The 12,889-nt window shown below is 41.9% G+C and overlaps 1 protein-coding gene across 13 annotated transcripts in view; it reads right to left on the bottom strand.

The window, feature by feature from the left end:
• Positions 1-12,889, bottom strand: part of CAMTA1 (calmodulin binding transcription activator 1) — a 1,311,517-nt gene that overhangs the window by 1,056,054 nt on the left and 242,574 nt on the right. The window contains exon 1 of one of the 13 annotated variants that reach the window (XM_043992688.1): positions 9,939-9,955. The exons of the other annotated variants lie outside the window; for them this stretch is intronic. The gene's annotated coding sequence lies outside the window, so the exon portion shown is untranslated. Of the gene's footprint in view, positions 1-9,938; positions 9,956-12,889 lie in introns of those variants that run through there. 13 annotated transcript variants of the gene reach the window in all.

The raw sequence follows: 12,889 nt of genomic DNA on the forward strand, positions 1-12,889 counted from the left end.
GCACAACACTAGGTACTTGGGACACAAGATAAAATGAAACATTCCCTATCCTTAAGAAATTTAAATTCTACCAGAGAGAAAAAATAAATGCCTATAACTATATACAAAATAAAAACATAATAAAGGGGGGAGGAGGAAACATTAGCAGCTGAGAATAGGAGGGGGTAAGAGGTAGCATGGCTAGTGGTTAGAGAGCCAGCCTGAGGCCAAGAAGACCTGAGTTCGAGTCTCACCCTGGCATTAACAGACTGCGATCCTGGACACTTACCCTTTCAGTGCCCCCAGGGAACTCTCTGAGATTCTAAATTGTATGGATCTGAGAACATTTTCTCACCTGGGGATTCTTTATGCCAATGAAATCTGGAAATCTCAGGTCCAAATCTTATCTCCTATATAGGGTGGCATCCATGTAAACAGAGAAGATACAGTGAATATAAAAGACTACAGGGCTAGGTATGATAGGATTAATGGAGGGCAGGAGGAAGGAGAGATTCAAAAATCAATCGACAGACATCTAAAAGGATAGTCAACTCTCTCTTCCTCTAGGGACTTGTTCTGCCAGCCAACAGTTCTGAAGGGTGAGAACACAATCCCTAACATTCCTGGAAAAAGCGGCCTGCCTGCCTGCCTGCCTGCCTGCCTGCCTGCCTGCCTGCCTCACTCCCTCCAAGAATCTCTTCCTCTGCTTTTTTTTCTCCCACAAGCAAAGAATCCACTCGCCCAGTCATCTAATAACAGACAAAGACTGTCACGGGCACTTTTATCCCAGCCCCAGATACCGCTATGCCTCCACCCCAATCCATCCCCAATGCAATGAAGATTTAAAAGTTATTAAATGATTTTTAATAGCAGGGCCTGTCTCTGGATCCATCCTCCAGCTGAAATCCTGCAGAGAAGGTGCTTTTGCAACTGAGTAGCTTTAGAGACAATCGTAAAATTAATAGTGAAAAGGAGAGAAGCCCCCTCAGCTGCTGTATTTACAAACTCTTTGAAATATTCCATTTTCATACACACACATACACACTGAGAAGGGGGGGGATCCTATTTTCTGTTTATTTTTAGTCCTAATTAAAGTTGCAGCAGAATGACACGGATACAATTGCATGTTCTTTTCTTTGATTACCTTTTTATAACTGTGGTGCTACAAAGGGAAGATTTCAACCCTCCAGCAAAGAAGAACAGTTATAAATACTCCCACTCCCAGACACCTTCATGCAATTACTCATAAAGAGTGAGGAGGATGAAGGAATAAAAAAAAAGAAAGAAAGAAGAACCCTTATGCACTTTTCTTCCTTAGGAACTCCATGGGTTGGCTCTATTAATTACTTTCAAGGTTTTCTCCTTCTCTGTTTTGTGCTCGATGACATTCCTAGGCTGGCGATTCAGAGCTGGACCACTCAGGGGGAAAAGGGGGTGGGGAGTTCAGGAGAGAAGCCTTGGCATCCCAGAGAGCCAACTCCCCTTGCCCCAAGAAATACCTCCATGGAAGCAGGACTTTATTGTTTTTTGTTTGTTTGTTTTTAGTGAGGCAATTGGGGTTAAGTGACTTGCCCAGGGTCACACAGCTAGTAAGTGTTAAGTGTCTGAGGCTGGATTTGAACTCAGGTCCTCCTGACTCCAGGGCCGGTGCTCTATCCACTGCACCACCTAGCTGCCCCTGAAGCAGGACTTTAAAACAACCTCTCTACTGTATACACACACACACACACATACACACACCCCACAAAAGGAAACAGAGAGGTCTGGATTATTGAGGAAGGGATGGAAATTGGGGGAAAGATCAGAAAAAATAAGAAAATATTAAAATTTACTTCAGGATATGGAATAATGCTAAGAAAGTGACTAAAATGCCCACACCCTTTGACCTATACTGCCAAGAAGGTCAACAATAGAAAGACCTCCATATAAAGCAAAATATTTGTAGCGCTACTTTTGGAATTGAAAACAAAGTAGATTCCCATCCACTGGGGAATGGCTAAATAAATTAGGAGAGGCATTTACTAATCTACAATTAGTGCGGAGAGTGTTAGATTTGAAGTCAAGAAGTCTTGTATTCAAATCAGGTACTTAGTAGCTGGGTGATGCTGAGCAAGTCACTTAACTTTGCTTGACCTCAGTTCTTCATCCGTAGGATGAGAGGGGCAGACTCAGTGGTCTCTAGGGTCCTTTCCAGCTCTAAATCTATAATCCTATGGGTTGTGGTTCTCAAATATGATGGAATATTACTATACTTTAAGAAGCACAGGAAGACTTATATGAATTCATGCTAAGTGAAGTAAGCAGACCCAAGAAAACAGTGTATACAATGACTGTAACAAATGGAAAGAGCAGCAAATAACTATCAAAATTGAAGACTACAAAAGTATAATGACTAAGCTTGGTCCCAAAGATGAGCTGTAAGTTGGCAACTTTCCTTTTCTTACAGAGATAAGGGGCCATTGGTGTGGAGCGTAGCATTTAGTGTCCAACTTTTTATGTTATTTGTTTTCGCTTGACTTTTTTTTTCCTCTTTTAAATTTTTTTTATTATATTGAAATTACTCCTTGATTATTCCTAACAATTATTATAAGAGATGGTTCTTTGGGATGGTAGAAAGAGGGATAGATTGAGTCATTTAAAAACAAAAGATATCAATACAAAAAAATTGTAATCCTCATTTCAGGGTAGGCAATTTGTTTCCTGTTTGTGGGGTGATTTGCTAGTGCCTTCAATTCCTGAAATAGTGCCTTCTGGCCTTCTCCTAGCCAGGGCATACTGCCCAAAGCATCTCTCCAGTGAATATGGATCATAAATACAATCATAAATCTAGGAAGGACCTCAAAATTCATCTAGTCCAACTCCCTTCTTTTACAGATGAAGCCCAGGGAAGTTAAATGCTTGCCCAAAGTCACATAGGTAGTAAGCTTCAGAGGTGGGATTTGAACCCAGGTCTTTTGACTTCAAAGGCAATATTCTTTCAGTTGTACCAGGCTGCCTCTATTAGACAAAACCATTCCTTTTCCTTCATGTCTCTTATCCAGATGTTTAGTCAGGACAAGAGAAGATTTATTAGAGTATATAATATTTATCCTCAAGTATTTTAACTGATCAAACATTTATTAAGTGTCTACTATGTTCCAGGCACTAGGAATTAAAATAAAACAAAAAATGAAAGTCTCTTCCCTCAAGGAGCTTATATTCTATTGGAGAAAACATGAATATAAATAAGTATATAAATTAAATGTGACTAAGGAGACACTAGAAGTTAAGGGATCCGAATAGGTCTTCAAGTAGGAGATGGCTCTTGAACTGAACTTTGAAGAGAAGGATTAACCTTGTTCTACTTGGCCCTAAGAAGAGCTAAGTGACTCCATAACACATAGAGTGCTAGGCCTTGGAGTCAGGAAGACGCATCTTCCTGAGTTCAAATCTGGCCTCAGGTACTTATTAGCTGGATGACCCTGGACAAGTCACTTCACTGTATTTGCCTCAACTTCCTCATCTGTAAAATGAGCTGGAGAAGAAAATGAAAAACCCAAATGGGGCCATAAAGAGCCAAACACGACTGAACAATGACAAAAACTTGGTCCCGAAGGATAGATCTAAGAACAATGGGTGGAAGATTCAAAGAAACCAATTTAAGCTTGAAATCAGGAACAACTTCCTAACCAACAGAGCTGTCCAAAGTGGAATGGATGACTTCAGGAGGTTGTGAGTTCTCCTTTACTAGTCATATTCAAGCAAAAGCTTTAGGACTACCATCGAAAAGATTCTTCTTCAAGGATAGATTAACCTAGAAAACCACTGAGGTCCCTTAAACTCTTTAATTCTGTGATTCTATGATTCTGATTTATTCAGTCACCAAGTCTCATTGATTCTTCCTTCCACAAGGTCCTGGGAGTCTCCCCCTCTCCCATACCTCCCTTGCCACCACCCCTCATCTGGGTCCTCATCACATCACCCCTAGAGTTAAAAGGAACCTAGTTGATCTCCTTGAATTCAGGTTTTTCCTCCCTCTAATCTATCCTGCTCACCACCACCCAATGACTCCTTCTCAATGGCCATTTTCATGTTATCACTTTCTTGCTCCAAAGCCTTCAATGAGAAAAGAAAAAGAAAAAAAAAACCTTCAATGGTCTACCACTGCCTCTAAAATCAAGTCTAAATGATTCAGTTTGGTGTTCAATATCCTCCACAATTCATTTCAACACAATATTTCTAATGTGGTACTATCTCACCTCTCCCATCTATTTTCCCATCATCTATCAATACAAGAGAGGTACATGGTAAAATGGATAAAGAGGCAGTCTCAGAGCCAAAAAAGACCCCATTCAAGTCCCACTTCTGATACATATTGGCTGTGAGACCTGGACAAACCACTTAACTTCTCAGTACCCTGTGCAGATCTCGAGGATTTAAAGTTACAAAGAAGGTACTCATTTGAATTTGGTAATTTCCTCATCTGGGAAGTCCCTGTTACAATGAAACCATATGTCCGATCTCCAAAACAAACTCTTCAAGCCCATAACAATGGTCTTTCCACTATCTCTCACAGATAGCCAGCTGAAGAAAACCTGGAGAGGAAAAGGCTCAATGCAAATATGTCATCCGTCTTTTAGTATCTGAAGAGCAATCATATAGTAGAGGGAGCAATGGGTGGGAGAGATTTAGAAGGAGGCAGATTTCTACTTGGTGTCAGGGGGAAAAAAAACTTCCTAAAAGTGAAAGCTGTCCAAAACAGGAATGAACCACCTAGAGAGGTCATGGGTTTCTCCTGTAATCAAATTCTGGAAAACTGCTACGATCAAAAAGATTCTCTTACCATTATGGGCCAACTCCAAAATCCTCTGATTCTGCAGATGCTGGTGGGTCTTAAAGGGCTCACCAGGGGTCACACTACAAACAGAGCTTTCCTAAGGAATTAGTCTGTCAAAAAGCATTTACAATGTGCCCAGCATTGTACTTAACATTGGGGATATTAAAAAAGGCCAAAAAAAATAGTTTCTACTTTCAAGAAGTTTACATTTGGGGGCGGGGGCAGCTAGGTGGTGCAGTGGATAAAGCACCGGCCCTGAATTGAGGAGGACCTGAGTTCAAATCTTACCTCAGACACTTGACACTTACTAGCTGTGTGACCCTGGGCAAATCACTTAACCCTAATTGCCCAGCCAAAAAAAAAAAAGTTTACATTCTAATGGAGGAAGACAATACATAAAGGATAGCAAGGAAGGGGATGGAAATTGGGAATCTGCTCATTCAGTGCGCAAACAAGTATTTTTAAGCTTTTGCTATGTTTCAGGCACTGTGCTATAAACTGGGAAACAAAAAAAAGGGCAAAACTCATAGTTCCTGCCCACAAGAAGCTCCCATTCCAAGAGAGAACTCTTGTGGGAGACAGCCCTGCTATTGTATCCAGAAGGCTGTCTCAGAGGATTGGAACAAACCAGCGGCTGTGTTCAGTCTCACAATTTATTGGTGTTATTTAGGTTAATGCATTATTAGATTGCATATTTATAACACGACCTCTGGTTATTAAGAGTGATGTAATACTGAGGGGGGAAGATCAGGAGGCCTCTAGAATGTTTACACAGTTCCATGATTAAGAAGAGATGAGTCACTGAGTAACCCTACAGGCTGGGGCTTTCTGTCTGAACAAATATGTCTCTGGCTCGACAGCCTGACCACCTACTCTCCCTGGACATGGGTAGGAGCTGAAGGGGTTTCTAGAAGATTTGACCACGTGTCTAACCACTCTGAGCCTGAGTCTTCGAGGCTGGTCAGATTTTTATGACCCCAGGATGGACTTTCAAAAGGAAAGGTATCTGCCAATAGAGGCCAAGTCCCCAAAAAGACAGAAAGGAAGAGGCAGGAACAAGAAAGAGGGTAGTGATTTCTGCCAATCCTAGTCTCACAGATCTGGAGAGGGGAAGGGTCCTCAGAGGTCATGTAGTCCCACACCCTTACTTTACAGATGAGAAAACGGAGGCCCAAAGACTTAGAGGATCGCACATATAGGGCTGGAAGGGCCCCCAGAAGCCATTTAGCCCAATCCCCTCATTACTGAAGACACTAAAGGTCAGAGCAGGGAAGTGACTTGATCAAGGTCATATAGGTAGTAAGTGGCAGAAGTAGTATTTGAACCCAGGTACCACAGTCCTTTCCACTAGACCACATCGCCTCTCCCAGAAACCGAGTTACACTGCTCGGGGAACCAGACCGAGTTTCCCTGCCTGCCATAATTGGGGAAATTGTTATTAGCAAGCTACATACTAGAAATCTCTGGTAAACACATCAGGACAACAACAAACAGCAATGATAACTCTATTCACCAGCTCTTCTCTTACCATACCCATTCCTCTACGTGATCTCATTAGCTCCCCTGAATTCAACAAACATCTCTATTCCTATGATTCCCGGATTTATACATCCAGCCCTAGTCTCTCTTCTGAGTTTCAGTCACAAAGTGCCAATTGCTTCTTGGACTGTGTAAACTAGATATCCCACAGTCATCCCAAAGTCAACAATACATCCAAAATTGAACTCGTTTGCTTCTCCCTAAAATCTCCCCAACCCTTATAAAATTCCCAGTTACTGTCAAAGGCTTCATCATCGTCCTAGTCACCCAGGCTACAACCCTGGTATCATCTTATCCAGTCACTTTCACCCCATAAAACCAATCCATTGCCAAATCTTCTCATCTCTACCTTCAAGGCATCTCATAGATAGCTTCTCTCAATTCATGCAAATGTAATCCTAATTCAGATCTTCTTCAAATCTCACCTGGACAATTCCAATTGGTCTCCCTGTCTTAAGTCTATCCCCAGACCAGTCCATCTCCCGCCCCTGTGCCAAGGTGATTTTTCTAAGGTGTGTTCTATGGCGTCCCCATCCCTAATGAGTTCCAGTGACTCCCTATGACCTCCAGAAAAAAATACTGTGTCCTCTGTTTGGCATTTCAAGCTCTTCAGAATGTGGCCCCTTCCCCTGCTTCCTGTCTCCTTGTACCTGGTCACCTCCACAATCCCCACAGTCCAGAGGCACCGACCTACTTACTGTTTCTCACACATGACCTGCCATCTCTCATCTCCATGCCTTTGCATTTGCTAGAAGGCTCTCGCCGCTACCTCCTAAAAGTATCACGGGCTTCCTTCTGACCTCTGCTCAAGTACCAGCTTCTTCAGGAGGCCCTTCTCATCCTGTCCCCACCCCAGGGCTTCCCCTTCCAGATGACCTGCATCAATCATGTATATATCTTGCATATACCTAGTTATTTACATGGTATCTCCTCCTCCAGGGGCAGAGACTGTTTTTCCTTGTTTTTTAATATTCCCAATACTTAGCATAGTATTGTCACACAGCAAGCACTTTGTAAATGCTCCTGGGCTGATTTACTGACCTCTCTAAAACAAGGTGATTGGATAAGATGTCCTCCCAGGTCCCTAGCAGCTTTGGTTCTAAGACCTTAGATCCCACTTCCAAATGGTAAAAGGAAAAAAAAAAAGCAGGTGGTGCCACTTTATACTTAATAGGGCCTTAAAGATGACACAGTCCAGAAGGTAAACTGGAGTAAGACAATCCAACATACAGACAGAGAAGTCAGAAACAGAAAGTAACCCACACAAAGACTGAGACTATATCCTTCCCCTAGACAAAAGGCAACCACAAGGGACAGAGACAAGCATTATCTGCCTTCTCCCCACACCCTCCCATACAGGTACATACACACATAGACATAGGCATGTATATATACACATATGCATGTATATGGGGAAGGATATGTGTGTATATACACATGTTATACATATACATGCATCTATACATCTGTGTGTGCATGTGTGTGCATGTGTTGCATATGTGCATGTGCGTGTATGTGTATGTATATGTGTGTATGTGTATATGTGTGTATGTGTATATGTATGTGTATATGTATATGTGTATGTGTATGTATATGTATGTGTATATGTATGTGTATATGTATATGTATATGTATATGTATATGTATATGTATATGTATATGTATATGTATATGTATATGTATATGTATGTGTATATGTATATGTATACACATATCCCTACACAAACCCCCCTGATCCCTTCCCAGCACTGGGAGAGCCAAGCTCCCCTCTGGCCATGGGAGGAAGCCCACGTAACCAGGAGAGGAGAAAGAGCCAGACACGGCTGAACAATCTACATTCCGAAGGACACCACAGGCAGTAACTAATGCCAGACACGCGGCATCGGGGCTCGCAGTAAATGTCATCCTGTTTGGCTTCAGAGAGAGCCTCTGCTATGCAGTTAATGCCGCATTCCGGGTTTCATCCAGCCGCCATCACGGGCGATATGCAAATGCGGCTTTTGTCCCAGCCAGCATCAGCTCTAATAACTCCCAAAGTGAAAATGTTCCCATAAAACCCACCATAAAAAGTCCCCGATTTTATTGACAGATAAGTTTTCTTTGCCTGTTGTCAGGACTTTCTCCTCACTGTTGATTAGCTAACGGGGCAATTGTTAATTTCTCTCTCCCAGCCCCACCTCCCCTTTAAAGAAGCAGGAGTCCAAGGAAGGCAGCCTGGTCTGCCTCAGCTTCCATTCTGGGCAAGGCCCCCTTCTGCTGGCATTGCTGCCCTGGCACCAGGACCCCATCCAAGCTAGCGGGTTTAATAAACTGCATTTCCCTTCCCCGAAGGGCAGGGCAAATGCATTACCTTTCACCTGCCTGTTGTGCTCCTTGGCCAAAAATAAAATCAACTTTATTTATAACGATGGGGCCACTCTGTTCTTCATGCTCCACCAGGCTATCCACACTGACTGTTTTCCCTACCCACAACTGACATGGGAGGAAATAAGGCTTCTCCAAAGGGAACCTTCTGCCTGCTAGATCCTCACCCTCCCATGCATCAGAGTGAGGGTGGGCCAGGTTTGTCATCAATCACTCCATCAATAAGCATTTTAATTGCCTACTATGTACCAAGAGACAGCCTGAGGCAGGAAGACCTGGGTTCCAGTCCAGACTCGGACACCTACTGACTGTGTGTCCCAGTGTGAATGACAACCTCTCAGTGCCCCCAAGCAATACTCTAAGTAAGTGATTTTGTGTGTCACTGGCCCCTTGGACAGTCTGGTGAAGCCTATTGATCCCCTTTCTGAATGATGCATAAAATAAAATACAAAGGATTGCAAAGAAAACCAATTATATTGAAATATGGTTATCAAAATCTTTTTTAAATAAGTCCACAGATTTTCCCAAGTTAAATATCCCTGCTCTAAGAATACAAGTTACAGAGCTAAGATTGATGTGCATTAGCAAATTTTCCCCATCAAGGATTTCCTACAGCAAGGAAAGCAGAGGTCATGTAGCATCTTATCCCAGGTATCATGCACTGTGCATAGCTCTGGAGAAACACAGGTAAAAACAAAGCCACCTCTGTATTCCAGGTGTACACACACACACACACACACACACACACACACACACACACACACACACACACACACACACACACACACCTCTGGCCATACAGTTCACATAAAAGGGGTTTTAAGAAGGGAAAACAGAACTGGCCAGAATCCCCAAAGATCAATTCCACATTTTATCAAACCTCAGACCTTGGCATGCAACACTGGGGGAGGGAGAAATAGCCCTTCATCTTTCCCCAACACACTTGACTTTCCAAAAACACCCTGCCCTTCCCTTTAAGCAGCTCCCAAGCAGAAATGGCTAGAATAGGGAAAGTCAGTCTACTCCTCTTGCTCCCAGCAAGCTCTGGACACCACATGATTCTTTTCCTCAAGGTGAACTGATTTCTGAACTCCTCCCCACAAGGGAGAGAAGTTGGACCAATCACTCCACCAAGAAAGTCCCAAACAGAGGCAGGGCGACAAAGAGAAGAAAATCCACCTAGTTCTGTACAACTCAGAAGACAAGCAGAGCAGAATCTCACATTTGCAGGGTTTCTTACCAAAACTTGTGAGGCAAGGGGTCAATCATGCTTCTATTTATGGCCATGTACCTACCTGTAGGGAGAGAGAGAGAGAGAGAGAGAGAGAGAGAGAGAGAGATTAAGTATAGAATACATTCCTAAGTAACAACACAACAAAGACCATTTACAACAACTCACTTTACCAACAAGTACAATGGTAGGCAGCTAAAAATCATCATAAATAATAGTAAATCACACTTAAGAGGCAGCTAGATGGCAAAGTGGATAGAATACCAGATTTGAGATTAGGAAGACTTGAGTACAAATCCTGCCTCAGACACTTAACTAACTGTGTGACCCTGAAAAAGTCCTCAGTTTCCTCATCTGTAAAATGGAGATAGTAATAGCACCTACCTCCAAGGGTTGCTGTGAGGATCAAATTAAATCATATTTATTTTTTAATTTATTTATTTAAGTTTTCAACCTTAGTTTAGATAAGATTTCAAATTTCAAATTTTTTCTCCCTCCCTCCCTCCCCTCCCTGCCTTCCTCCCCTAGACAGCAGGTAATCTGATATATAACATTAAACATATTTCTGCATTAAATAATATTTCTAAAGTGTTTTATAAACATCAAATCGCTACAGAAATGCTAGTTATTTTTTCACTCATTCACTCATTTGTTTGTTATTATTATTAATTACTTAAAAGATCACTTTAAGGCTTACAAAGTGCTTTCTTCACAACCACTGTATGATGTAGGCAAGGCAAGTATTATTATCCACATTTTTCAGGTGAAGAAACTAAAGTTTGAAAAGGTGAGACAACCTACCTGTGATCACACAACCAGTCCCAGACCACATCATACTTCAATCAATCAAGAAGCATATATTAAACACCCGTTATGTTCCAGGCACTGTGCTAGGCACTGGAGAAACAAGAAAGCACTAGCCACTGGCAGAGTGGGGTGAGAAAGTAGACCAGGAAACGCTTCCCATCCAGCCAGTTACCCAGGACAGCCATCTGTTTATGCCATCATCAGTCTCTCTGCTGTTGGAAAGGGCAGGCCAATCAACTGCCTTATGGGACAACACACCATCCCATCTGCTAATGCCTTTCTTCCACCCTAGCTGCTTTATATCTTCTTTGCATGTGTCATAAATATTCCTATTGCCTCCCCAATTCATATATAAATACCTTAAGGGTAGAGATCATTGTGATTTTGTCTTTGTATTCTTAGAGCTTAGCTTGGCCTGAAAGAAAGTGCTTAATAAATGCTTGTCGATTGTGTGATTTATCCTGGTGACTCCCCAGCCCAAAACTCCTTTTCCTGACCACCATTCCCCTATATGTATGGGCTCCTCCACTAGAATGAATGTAAGCTCCCTGCAGGCAGGGACTATCTCATTTTTGTATTTCTATCACTAGCATGAGGGCAACTAGGTGGCATAGTGGATAGTGCACTGGACATGCAGTCAGGAAGATCTGAGTTCAAATCTGGCCTCAGATACTTACTAGCTGGGTGACCCTAGGCAAGTCACTTAACTCTGTTTGCCTCAGTTTCTTCATCTGTAAGAATGAGCTTTAATAAACAAAAGTTGAGAACTATCTTTACATGTAATGGAAAAAATAAAATACCTCATACATTAAAAAAAATTAAATTAAATTAAATTAAAAGTGAGAAAACCTGGGGCAGCTGGGTGGTGCAGTGGATAAAGCACCACCCCTGGACCTCAGTTTAAATCTGACCTCAGATACTTGACATTTACTGACTGGGTGACCCTGGGTAAATCACTTAACCCTCATTGCCCCACCAACAAAAAAAAAAGTAAGAAACCCATGGAACTAATAAATAAAACTAAGAGCTGGTTTCATGGGAAGAGGAGGAAATAAAATAGATAAACCATTGGTTAACTTGATTTTCAAAAAGAAAACCAAATTCCTGGGATCAAGAATGAAAGGGGTGAATTCACCACCAAATGAAGAGGAAATTAAGACAATTATGAGGAGCCCTGAGTCACACAGCTAGTAAGTGTTTGAGGCTGGATTTGAACTCATATCTTCCTAACTCTAGGCCCAGTGCTCTCTCACTGTACTAACAAGCTGCCCCTCAATGAAACTTTTCAACGTATCAACCTTCAAAATGTGAAGCATGTGAAGCAGATAAATTAGGAGGTAATTATTTCCTTTCCCAAAGGTTCAACATCATTTTGTTTTAGAAAGCTAACTTTCCTCATACACTGATTGTGCAATTCAATTCAAAAGAGTTAGTTTACATTCAACTTTCAGAAACAAGTGTATAGTGTAAATCAAACTAGGTCTGTCCTACATGGTGCTTTGTAAAAAATAAATATAAAGTTGTCCTATAAAAAAAAAAAAGAATGAGCTTTAAAAGGAAATGGCAGGGGGCAGCTAGGTGGCGCAGTGGATAAAGCACTGACCCTGGATTCAGGAGGACCTGAGTTCAAAGCCAGCCTCAGACACTTGACACTTACTAGCTGTGTGACCCTGGGCAAGTCACTTAATCCTCATTGCCCTGCAAAAAAAAAAAAAAAAAAAAAAAGGAAATGGCAAACCATTGTGGTATCTTTGCCAAGAAAACTCCAAAGGGGTCACAAAAAGTAGGATATGACTGAAATGACTGAACAACATCACTAGCACTTATTATAGTGCCTGGCACATAGTAGGTTCTTAATAACTACTTTTTTATTCAGCCAAGATAGAAACCCAGGTCTCCTGACACTCATAGGATCAAAGATTTAGAGCTGGAAGGGACCTTAGAGACCAATTTCCTGTTTTACAAATGAGGAATTTGAGGCACAAAAAGGTTCACTGACTTACCCAGGGTCACATAGCTCTTTATACCATAGTACCTCAATCTTGACAGCACAGATCAAGATATAAAAACACTGACCTGGTCTCAGGGAATGAGACAGAACCAAAGTTAACTCTCCTCCCATTCCCTTCTATCCCCATCTTCCCCTACCTCTC

This window comes from Dromiciops gliroides, chromosome 3, assembly GCF_019393635.1.
Source record: "Dromiciops gliroides isolate mDroGli1 chromosome 3, mDroGli1.pri, whole genome shotgun sequence".
In the NCBI taxonomy this organism is placed as follows: Eukaryota; Metazoa; Chordata; class Mammalia; order Microbiotheria; family Microbiotheriidae; genus Dromiciops; species Dromiciops gliroides.